We start from the raw sequence: 12,503 nt of genomic DNA, 5'->3' as shown, positions 1-12,503 counted from the left end.
GCGGGGAACAGAGACCTACCAAGAGGGAGACTCTACTTAGAGACTCTCTCCACTTCTCTGAAACCTTCTTGTCACCAAACCAGCCACCACATTTCCCACTCTACACCCAAAGTACTTTAACATTCTTGGTGCTGAGCAGACCACAGAGTAAAATTGACCTGTGAGAAACTGTAAGCACTAACAACATGATTCATGTTTACCCCAAATTTACATTTCTTGGGTGATTAGAACTAAACAAAAATGGAATTATAAAAAAATATTCAAGCATGCTGTGGGAAATACAAGTATAATTTATATATACAAGTATAATAGAAGTATAAACAATGCAAAAAGGGATAAAAAAGCATACATACATTCTAACACAACAATAATCACACTAAATGTAAATGGTCTAAAGATACTAATAGAAAGGAATTTCCAGCTTGGATTTAAAACACAAAACAAAGCAGGACCCCAAACCACTCAGCTCCCCTAAGTGTGCTTATACTTCACAAAGGAGTTGCAACAAAGAGTGGAAGAAGCTGGCAAGCTAGCTCAGTAGGTAAAGGTACTTGCGGCACAAGCCTGACCATCGGCGTCCAACCCCTAGGACCCACATAATGAGAGAGAGAGAACCAACTTCACAAGTTGTTCTCTGACCTCTATACATTGTATATGCATATGATATATATGTAACTGGGTACTCCACAGTCCCTTAATTAATTGTTTCTGTATTTATTGTCATCTGCTATAAAAAAAAGAGTTTCTCTGATGAGGGGTGGAGGCACACTATATGTGGGTATAAATATAAGAACTTGGAGGCAGTTCATCACTATTCCGTTTAGTATAATAATGTTATTAGGTTCTTCCCTATGATCCAGAACCTAGCAAGCCATCTGGATTTTGACCCAATTAATGTACTAGACAGTGCTCCATCTTATTGAGGGGGGCTTTAAATCCAACAGAAAAATCTTGAACCAGCCTTGCACTCCTGCAGTATCTTATTTGATCAGTGTTATGGGGACAGAGGACAACTATGTAACACCCCTCTCTCCCCAAGACTCAGGGATCACAAAAGAAGAGGGAGCCAAGACTGTAAGAGTCCGAGATAGTGACATCTGCAATAGGACATGATTTGCTGGCTACAACAGGACTGTTGCACGCATAAACTTGCAGCAGCTGTGACTGCATGCACAAGACTTGTGCACGATCAAGTCAGGTGCAATCCAGCATGGGCGAGCAAGGCTCATGACGTTCTACCTTTGGATGAGGAAGTGTTGGCAACTGGTGGCCGTTAGGGAGGAAATAGACCAGTTTTTAGGGATGCTCTTACACCCATGCACATACTTCCAGGTATAAATAGGTTCAGTGGATTTTTTAAAAAAATCACATGAAGTTGTGCGTGGGGTGGGGGATAGTAAGAAGATAGGGGAGGAGTTGGAGGGGCAGGAACAGGGATTGAATTTGATAAAAACGCATTATATATATATATATATATATATATATATATATATATACACTCTCAAATGATAAAAGAAATTAGAAGAGAAGATTTTAAACAACCAGTACAGTGCATTCACATTGCAAGAATAAAAATGAAATGGCAGGTGGCCTATCGACAGACGTGCAAAGCATTTGGCAGGGTTCAGCAGCCACTGGTGGGGAGAAGCGAAGTTCTCAGAACAGTGGCTATGTAAGAGATTTAATTAGGTAAAAGCATCTACCAAGTCCCCATATCCAGATTACATTTACTGCGGAAGATGGAATGTGTGTATGAGAGAGATAGTGTCAGGCTGACTGCAAATTAACATTCTGGTGGTGGAAGGTTCAGCCACACCTATACGCCAAGAAAAGGATAAAAATGTAAACACACTGGAAAGGGAGAAATGAGACTGCCACTGTAGATGACGTGTCCCTCGACGCCCAAATCCCAGAGTCTAGTTTTTAAAATTCTAGGACATTCATTGAGTTCAGAAGGTTTCCAGATATATGACCAAGAGACAAAATTCAATGCATTTGTGTGTATTTGCAATGAACACAGGGTCACAGAGCTGACTGATGAGTGTCTTGTCAACCTGTCACAACTGAGAGTCATATGGGAAGAAGGAAGCTTGACTGAGAAAATTCCTCCTCCAGGTCGGGCTGTGGGCAAGCCTATGAGGCATTTTCCAGACTAATGATTGATATGGGAGGGCCCAGCCCATTGAGGCAGTGGCACCTCCAGGCAAGTAGTCCTGAACTGTATACTAAACCAAACTGAGCAAGCCCTGGAGGAGCAAGCCAGTAAGCAACATTCCTCCACAACCTCTGGTTCAGCTTCCACCTCCGGGTTCCTGCCTCGCATTCCTGCCTCAACTTCCTTCCATGACAAACTGTGATGTGGAACTATAACTTGAAATAAGCTCTTTCCTCCCCAGATTGCTTTTGGTTATGGTGTTTATTACAGTGACGGACATCCTAGCTAAGACAGTGAGCTTAGCAACGCAATGCTTTTGCAACTGTTCAGAAAGTGGAAGCTGGGAGATGATGTCACTCTTGCAAAGGACTTGCACACTGAAAGCTACACAAGCTAACGAAAGCGGTCGGGGGAGAGGGTCTACCAAGTTCGTAGGTGCAAATGCTCAGCACGACACAGGTGTCAATGTCTCCCAAACTGATATGCAGATTTAGTGAAATTCCAAGCTAAGCCCCAGCACTAGCCACTGTAGAAATAGGCAAGAATATTCAGAAATTCTTACCGAAAGGCAATGAAAGCTGAGAGTTTGCAAACGGAGAACAAACAGGAGAGGTTTTTTCTAAAATTCACTCAGTGTATATATAAGGAACCCAAGACTGTGACACTGCCTGAATGACCACACAAGAGCGCCCAGGATAGACCCGCATAAAATACACCCAGAGGATTCGATATGGTATGGGGACATCTCAGGGATGAAAATGGCCTCTGAGTGTGTGGCAGTGGGGCAGATGCACAGCCACAGGCAGAGTGTGGACCATAGTCGGAAACCTCCATCCTCTCAGGATGGATCACAGACGTAAATGCAAAACCACAGAGCACAAAGTTTTAGGTGGGGGAGAATCTTGGGATCTAGAGTTAGACAAAGAGTTCATGGATTTGACACAAAACACACAATCTACACACAAAATTGATGAGCTGGAAACTGAAAGGGTTTGCTAAGTGAGCAATTCCTTAAAAATGAAAAACTGGGGCTGGAGAGGGGGCTCCGTGGTTGAGATTGCATGCTGCTCTTCCAGAGGACTCAAGTTTGCTTTCCAATGCACATGTCAGGTGACCCACGACCTCCTGTAACTCTGCACACACACCCAAAAGCAAAAATAAGATAAATAATTTTCTTATAGGAAATTAAAAATTAAATTACAGGTGACTCTGACTCCTGCCTCTTGAGCCTGCCTTCAGTTCCTACCCTGACTTCCTTTGACGATGGACTGTGGTGTGGAAAAATATAAGACAAAATAAATTATTTTGTATTTTTATTGAGACTCAACAGAAAAGGGACAAAAACTGTGAGAGACACTTCAAAGGAGAGACTCTATGACAGCAAAGCATCATCAGCCACCGGGGAGATGAAAATGTAATGTCTTTTTACTGTCATCAGAATGGCTATAATGGTCTGTCCTGTCCCTTTAAGAGACAAGCCCTGCCCACTCCCCCTTCCTCCCAGGCAAGGGGATCTTAGTTCTGCTTCCATCCTGTCTCTTCTCTCTTCAGAAAAGGTGGCTACTGTCTCTTCTCCTCTCCTCCCTCCTCTCTCTCTCCCCTGCTCGCTGTTTCTCTCTCCTCTGTTTCTCTCTCCTCTCTCTCTTTCTCTCACTCTCTCTCCCTTCCTCCCTCCCTCTCCCCTTTCCCCCTCCCTTCCATAACCCACTAAATAAACTATACCTACTTTCTCTGCATGACATCTACCCATCTGTTCACCTGCCGTGGCTCCCGCTAACCTGCCAAGGTCTCTCACCCACTGCCTAGCCACCTCCCACCTGCCTGGGACCCACAGAGCCATTCGGTGGTGGGACCCGGCCACCCCTCGGGGAACTGAACCATTTTATCTAAACCATTACATTTATCTAAACCATTACATTGGTGCTGTGCCTTGGGTGATGGGACCAGCTGCCCCCCCATGGTCGGGAACTACGCCATTTTATCTAAACCATTACAATGGTTGCATACAGTGGCACCCTGGTCTCTGGAGGGGATGCCCAGGACATAGGTCACTTCACACTGCCCATGTGACCATTAAAAGATACAGAACTTGAAAGCAGTTTGGAAGGTTTTGAATTCTAAATACTTCACTGCCCAGTGACCCAACAACTTTGGTCCTGGGCTTGTATCCTAGAGAAACCTGCTCGCAGATGCAGATGTCTCCATTAAGACAAATTGTGACACCAGCTGAGCCATAGTCACAGCACCAAATATGTCTCCACCATGGAGAGAAGCCGCAAAGCACAGCTGGGTTAAGTCTCCAGAAAATTACAATGTGTGGAAGAGTGAATTCCAAAAGATTGCATCTGGACAGAGCAATTTTTATAGCAGACCCGGAGAACAGAGTAGCCATTGCAGGGATAAGGGAGGAAGGGAGGAAAGCCCTCCCTAAGGAATACGGTCAGAGGTCTGGGGATGAGAGGCCCAGGAATCAGAGCTATTGAGGAAGGATGGTAGACTGCTCTGCTTTGGCCGCATAAGATCAGGTTTCTGGTCTCATTTTCTGTTGTTCCTTATTACAAGGTGTTCCAGTGTTGAGACTGAACTGGGTAGAAGCCACGTGGGGCCTGCGAGTATTATTTCTAACAACTGCCTGTGAATCTATAATTGTTTGATTAAACATTTTCATTGAAACCAGCAATGCTACATGAAAATACAATTCATGAAGAGGGTACCCTCAGCTGTGAGGAAGTGCCTCTGCATTGCCATGATGTAGACATGAACTCAGTGAAGGGGCTGGAGAGATAGCTCAGTGGTTAAAAACACTAGGTCTTGCAGAAGACCCAGGTTTAGTCCCCAGCACCTATATGGTGGCTCACAACTGCCTGCCATTCCAGTTCTGGGGGATACAGTGCCCTCTTCTGGCCTCTGCCAGCACTGCATGCACATGGTGCATATGCACAAATGCAGATAAAGACCCATAACCCTAAACTAAAACTAGATAAAGGAGAGCAACTGCCATGGGGAAGCTGGGGCTGAAAGGCAACTTCAGTGTTGGGTGAACTCTGGCCTGGGTTTATGACTCCTCTCTGTGTGATCAGTGAAAGCCCCCACAACATAAACAACTCTCAAATCTTCCGGCCCCTTTTCTCCTCCAGTTCCCATTCTTGCTAACAACGCTTTACCCTCACTTCCCTTTGTGAGACCCAAGAGGACGTAGCCTGAGCTTGCTCTTCTGCTGTCAGTTCCCATCCCGTGAGGACCTGGCTACCATGTGTGTGTTCCCTGCTGGGTCTCTGGTCTCCAGCATGCTGCTTAGCAGATGGGACCAACTCAGTTACTGGCTGAGTGGCTAGAGCTACATGACCCGGTGCTCTGCATTGTTCACTCCAGACAGCTTTGATAGCTCCAGCGAGGTTCTCGGCACTTGTGCTCTGCCCAGCTGTCCAGACTCAGACCCTAAGACCCATTCCTGCTCTAAAAAAGATTTATTCCCTTTGGCTGAATAGCGAGCTGGTTCTTATCTGGATGTAGACTGTTCACAAGAATGGAGGCTGGAGACAAGCAGCCCTGTAAGAGCACAGTATTCACTCCATCAGAAGGCTGCTGTTCTAGTGTGCAATAACACTGTACCTGTGGCATTCGGCTCTCTCTCTCTGCCCTGGACCAACTTCTAGTAGGGATAAGGTCTACCCTTGCTGCTCAGTCCTTGGGTCCAAAGGAGTCCCAGGCTATGGTTCCTTTGTGGTCCCCCAGGTCAGATCCATAGCCAGAGAAGTCACATGGCAGGAAAGTCTCCAAGCTACTTCTCACTTGGAGAGAAAATACACATTTGAATTTGCCCTCCCTCTTGGCACGCTCTGTTTCTATGCTGGATAAGAGTGGCGTGTGCCTTGTCAACCTTCCCCGGCATGTGACTGAGGCAATGACCTCTGGTCTCCTTCTCTACCACCCAAGCTTTCAAGAAAAGGTTTAGTCAGCCAAAAGGGCCCTGTGTGGCTGGGGCCAGATGGATGCTGTGACTTCCAACCTGGATGGTGGCAGTGCCCTTGTCGTGGGCTTCTGGAATCTAACTCTGGGGTGACTAGAGCACAGTTCATTGGTAGCCACTTGCCTTGCATATATGAGGCCCTGGGTTTAAACCCCCAGAAGTTCTGTCAGTTTCTAGCAAACAGAAGCCATGCCAGATGTCCCTGTCAGCTCTTCTAGGAAACACAGGATTGGAGCCTGGAGCCTGTGAGTGGGCACACACACACACACACACACACAGACACACACGCACACACACACACACACACACAGACACACACACACACAGAGACACAGAGAGAGACACACACAGACACAGACACACACACAGGGAGAGAGAGAGACAGAGATAGAGAAGGGGGAGAGGGAGAGACAGAGAGGAAAAGGCAGAAGGAGAGAGGGAGGGAGGGAAGGAGAGAGAGAGAGAGAGACTAGTAGGAACTCTGACCATTATCTTGCTGACCTCTGGCCAGAGCTGCCTTGATCGGAGGCCATTCCCACTGCGTGAGGACCTGAAATGCTTTCTGAGGGCTGGGAGGGTTCTTTCCAGCATGAGTCACCGTCCGCCTCTCTTCCTTAATTAGTGCTCGGGGAGTTGCTGTAACTCTGGTGAAGTCCACAGAAATTAATCAAAGAATCTCTCAGACCTGAAATATAGTGAGAGCTGCCACCGGGCCAAATCCGCAGGCCCCAGGACCTGGACGGCCCAGCAGTGCTCCAGAAGTCATTCTCAGTCTCCCACAGGCTCAACACTCCCTGCCCTGGCACTTCCTTCTGCAGTGTTTGTTTTCTGGAAGGTTTTCCACTTGTTTTTTCCGACTATGGCAATTTCTCAATCCGCCACATACCACAATTCTCAATAAAAAACGGTTCTCATGGAACCCTGGTCCCGAGGGCTTGGCCAAGGACCGCTTCTTGGATGTGGTCCCTGTGTGTCTGCACTTTCTGGGATGCAAAGCACGGGAGGGCCATCCCCACTCAGATAACCCCCACCCCTGCTAGCCTCCAGAGGATCAGTCGGCCCTACAGGTGCCAGAACCAGGGACTGGTCTGGGAGATGCCCAGCAGTTAGCTCCATTGTTTCAAGAGGCTGAGTATGAAGGAGGGCCACATCGGGAACATTCAAGAGAACAGACCTACAACTGCAGCATCCAGCCTAAGACGCTGCCCCCATCACCTTTAGCAACCATCCCAGGAGGCCACTCTTCATCTCAAGGGCTCAGCCTGGCAGGCTACCCATAACCCACAGCACCTAGCCCAGAAGGCTCCGCGCCACACACAGCTTGGGCACTAGCCTGATCACCCATAGTGCCTAGCCTAGGCTGTCTGTCCTGGCACCCTCAGCCCCAGCAGATCATAGACCTGGGGGTATCGGAGAGCAAGCACAGTGGCACACGGGCTGCCTTATCCTGCAGAAGCACTGGTACAGCCATGATGTGATTTCTCTGTTAAGCAAACTCCAGTGGAGTGGGGGGGAGGGGTCTGAAATACTTACAAGAAGGAAGGTGGCTCCCACAGAGTCACAGGGGACGGCCAGGAATACAGTCCAGGCAAAACGACCTGCCCTCCCCCTCCAACACACAGCGTCTCTAAGATAAGCCCATGTGGTCTTAGGATCCCCATGAGCCTACACTGTCTTCATGGCTTTGGCTGTTAGAGTGTTGAGGTTTCCAGAAGCTTTAGAAGGGCTTCCTGTACTGCAGGGCTGGCCATCGGCAGGTACCACCCACAGGGCTTGCCACACTGGCTCAGTGGGGGAAATGAAGGGCGTTAGTGATTGTATTCAACAAGGAGCCTAGAGAGAAATGGCGGACACCCACCTATTAGCTCACCTTGGGCGAACAGGTGAGCTGCTTGCTTGCGTGCTTAGTTTACTACAGGGATTTTTGCCGCAGAATTAACAAACCCTATTTTGGGAAGGGGAACTGGCTCCTGACATCAGGGTCATTAATGTCATAGACGTGGTTGTGAGGGAGGTGTTCATTTCCTACAAGAGCTCTGCTGACAGTCACAAGGCAGACTGAGTTTCCAGAGCAAGAGGTAGAAAGGAGACACGCCCTGCCAAGCCCCTGATCTTAGCCTTGTAGGTGACCAAGGGTGGGAAGCCTAGATGCATGGAACTCACAGCCACACTCACCGTGCCTTCTGCGCTGCTTCCTCTACTCTGGGCTTGTTGCTATTTCCCCAAGTGAATGCTTGTATCTGCAGTCCTTTTCTGATTTTTTTTATTTCATGTGTGTCCGGTGCATGAGTGTGTATACATGCCAAAGGATGCATGTGTGTGGGGGCCAGAGGAGAATGTCAAATGTCCCTCTCTATCACTCTCAACCTTATTCCCTCGGGACAGTATCTCTCACTGAGCCCAGAGCCCCAGGCTTTTCAGCGAGGCGGGCAGCCAGCAAGCCCCAATGATCCACTTTGCCCTCTATCCCAGCATTTCAGTTGATATGTGCTGGTAAAGTCACTTTCTTGACAAGATCAGGTCACTATGGTGGCCACCACATGGTGTGGGTGTCCTCATCTCGGCTCAAACTCTGAAATTATCTTTAGCGGAGAGCACATTTTCCTCCCGGGGATGTGGGCAGTGTCTGGGTTAGCTTGGTTGTCCCCAGTGTGTGCTGCTGATCTGTCTGCAATGCTCGGGACATGGGTCTCACATCTTCAAGTGCCCTGACCTGGCTACACAAATTGTTCTTTTGTCCCCAGTCCTCTGCTCCTCCCAGGGCACTGGCCTAGGCCGAGAGTGGAATAGTGTCCTTGATCCCAGCAATCACGGGACCTTGTTGGAGGGAGATGAGCAGAAATGGATGGCGAAAGGTCAGGGAGAAGAGAAGCTGTCTTCTGTCTCTGCCCCGTTCCATGCTTAGAGTTTCTATTGTTGTGGAAAGACACCATGGCCAAGGCATCTCTTAGAAAGTATTGAATTGGGGGCTGGCTTATAGTTTCAGAGGGCTAGTCCATTATCATCACGGAGGGGAGCATGACGGCATGCAGCGGGCATGGTGCTGGAGCAGGAGCTGAGAGTTCCACATCCTGATCCACCGGCAGCAAGCAGAGAGCCACCGGGTCTAGCATGGACTTTTGAAACCTCAAAGCCCACCCCCAGTGACACACTTTCTCCAACAAGGCCACACCTACACCAACATGGCCACCCATTCTAGCCCTTCTCAAAGAGTTCACCAACTGGGGATGGAGTGTGCAAATATATGGACCTATGGGGGCCATTCTCATCTAACCCCCAACACACACACACACACACACACACACACACACACTCACACATCTCATAAAGTCTAAGTCAAAACATCGTTGGGGTGGAATCAGCAGAGGTTTGGAGAAAACGAACTGGGAAGACAGCAGCTCGCAAACTGTTAGTCAGTCAATGAACACACATCAAAATGTCAACAGAAAGGAAAACCGAGGCCAGGGCTGCCCACAGCCACTCTGACCACAGTACGGAGGACATGCGTCAGTCAAGAACTCCCTGACAAAAATGCCCTCTCGTTCCACATGAAAGACACATTCCTGGGTAACCGACCGATCAAGGAGCAGACGAAGCCTGTGGTAAAACATGTTTTAGGTTGGAAGATTTAAAAATTACACACCAAGATGAAGTTTCGGTCACAGCCGTGAGCAGAGGGATTTCCGGGGTTTCAAATGCCTTCTTTAGCAAAACAAAGAATAAAAAAAGAAAATGATCCAACAACGTCTGCCATCTATGACCTTCAGAAGGTCTGAGGAACCAGATGAAAAAAAATCTAACTGGAGTAGGGTAAGTGTTTAAAGACGAAGGAAGCTCAGCCAGCCACTACAGCCAAGAGCTCATCCAAACAAAATAAATTAGGGTATTTGGGGCTAATCTTGAATAGGGTTTCTGAACCGCAGCCCTGCTGACACTTGGACCAGATCGCATCTGGGGTGAGGGGTACTTGCTCCCTGCATTGCAGGCTGATCAGCAGCACTTCTGGATCCACCCACTGGGGACAGCCAAGCTATGTCCTGCTGTAGAACAATCCTCCCATAGGCTGTGAAAGTGTGCTGCTCTCGACGTCAAGAAGAAGCTGATTGGCCGGTGACTAGGCAGGACTTCCAGGGCTGAGAGAATGCCGGGAAGAAGAAGGGTGGAGTCTGGGGAGTCCTGAGCCAGACTTGGAAGCAGCAACATGGGAAGTTCCTAGATGAGGTAAACGAGCCTGGGCAGCACATGGATTCATAGAAATGGGTTGATTTACGTGATAAGAGCTGGCTGGAGACAAGCCTAAGCTATCGGCTGAGGATTTGTAATTAATATTCAGTCTGTGTGTTTACTGGGGGGCTGGCAGTCAGTCCCCAGGAAAAACTCTGCCTACAATACCCAGACATTGTCCACAGCCCTGGGCAGAAAATGTGTTCTCTGCTGAAGAGAAGTTCAGGGTTTGAGCAAAGATGAGGACACCCATAGCATGTGCTGGGTCACCAAAGAGAGGTAATCTTGTCAAAGAAATGGCTTTACAAGTATCTGGTTTTTGTTTCTTCGTTGGTTTGCTTTAGAGTCGTGGTTTTTATAATCTAGGCTGGTCTGGAATTTGGAATTCTCCTGCCTCGGTCTTCTGAGTGTTTGGATCAGAGATGCATGCCACCTCATTTTGCTCGTGTTTAAACATCCTTTGAGATAAGCATCGTGTGGTCAGAGAGCTTGAGAGACACTCCAGGGGCTGAGGAGCTGGCTCAGTGGGTAAGAGCTCTTGCTGAGCAAGCCTGACGACCTCAGTTCCGATCCTCTCACACACCTGAAAAGCAAAGCATGGCTGTGCACCTGCAAGAGTGCTTTTGGCATGGGGACAGTGACAAAAGGGTCACTGGGGCCTGCTGATTGCCAGTGTGGCTGAAAAATACCAAAGCCCCTAAAAGTGGTACCTATAGGGATAGGTCATAATTAGGCGATGGTGTCTATGGTGTGTGGCCTTTTGTGTGGGTGATAAGACATACAATAGACCTCCCTTCCCGAGAGACCTGCCTGTTGTGAGCAGTTACAATAGGAAATGGACATTAAGTGGCTAGTCCCCAGTGAGCATCTGACTTGACGGAGAGAGAGGAGCATGCGACAGGAGGGTGGGAAGGAAGTGTTGTGTTGTTTCCTGCCATGGCAGGAAAGAGTGTCCATGTTAGAGCCTTTCCTGGGAAGAAGACATATTAAAGACACAAGAGGAAGGGAAAATCCCTGACTATGCATGCAGAGTTGGGGTGTAGGAAATGAAGATAGCCAGAGAGCACTGATTCCTGAGCCCCTGGATTTGGGACTTAGATTGATCCAAGAATAAAAATATCAGAATCACAGAAGCCCCTTGTGTTACCCTTGGTTCAGGGACAGCAGAGGGCGGAGACCACAGGGCCTTTGGCCAGAGCTGAGCACCTGGAGTTGTGGCTTCTAAAGAACGAGAAGCTCTGTCAGCTTTGGGCGGAGAAGCCATTGTGTGTACCAGTTTTCTCTGGGCTGCCAGTCACTGTAGGTCTCCTATCACACTGAGGGCAGGTGATTCCTACTGAGCTTTGCTGGGTTTTCATTCTGACTCTGCCTGGATTCGGCTATGGTCACGACTGTACCACCAACACATGTCAGCGGCTCCTCCACTCAAGCACAGGGGCTCCTCAAGCCAACACTAACTGTAGGGGACAGTCACACAGAGAGGCACTAGGTAAAGCTGTCCCATCTGAGGAGTGTGCTCCTCCTTCCCAGAGCACAGCCATCTGCTGAAGATGCATGAATGCAACAGTGTGGGACACCAGTGTTTCTGGGAGCTCAGACTCATTGTCGTCTGCGGGTCAGAGGAAGAAAGATCCTTCCTTACACAGCGCCGTCCCAAGTAGCAAGGGAGCACAGAATCCAAAATACGGAAAGTATGCATAGAGAAAAGCGCTCTGGGGGGGGGGGGAGGTCTTGAGATACAGGCCTGGGGAGCAGCCAGAGGGCTAGTGTCACAGATAGAAGCAGGCATTTAGCCACTGAGCAAGCCAGATGGACACCAGAGAATGTTCTCAATGAAAGCCACGATTTGACTGGTCCATGTGATACGGGCAGTCGGGGATGGGCACAGCTATGCTAGAGAAGGCTTCAGACTGAGGTCAAAGAGTCTTAAAGGAGAGAGGTGGGTTCCTCTGGCCTGGCTCTGTTGCTTTGGGTCAGAGTATTTGGGGGACCAGTTCCCAGTCTTCTGGGTGTTGAAAGGATAACAACACTTGAAACTTTCAGAGGCAGCTGTTGGGAGGAATGTATTTGCACATGCGAGTTATCACGCGTCATGATGGTTCTCCACAAGGAGGTCAGGCTGACCTAATTGGAGAGGACTCCACTGCCAGGCAG

Source organism: Microtus oregoni, unplaced genomic scaffold, assembly GCF_018167655.1.
Source record: "Microtus oregoni isolate MIOR12 unplaced genomic scaffold, Mior012 000038F_ref0000394, whole genome shotgun sequence".
NCBI lineage: Eukaryota > Metazoa > Chordata > Mammalia > Rodentia > Cricetidae > Microtus > Microtus oregoni.
This window is presented reverse-complemented; position numbering follows the sequence as displayed.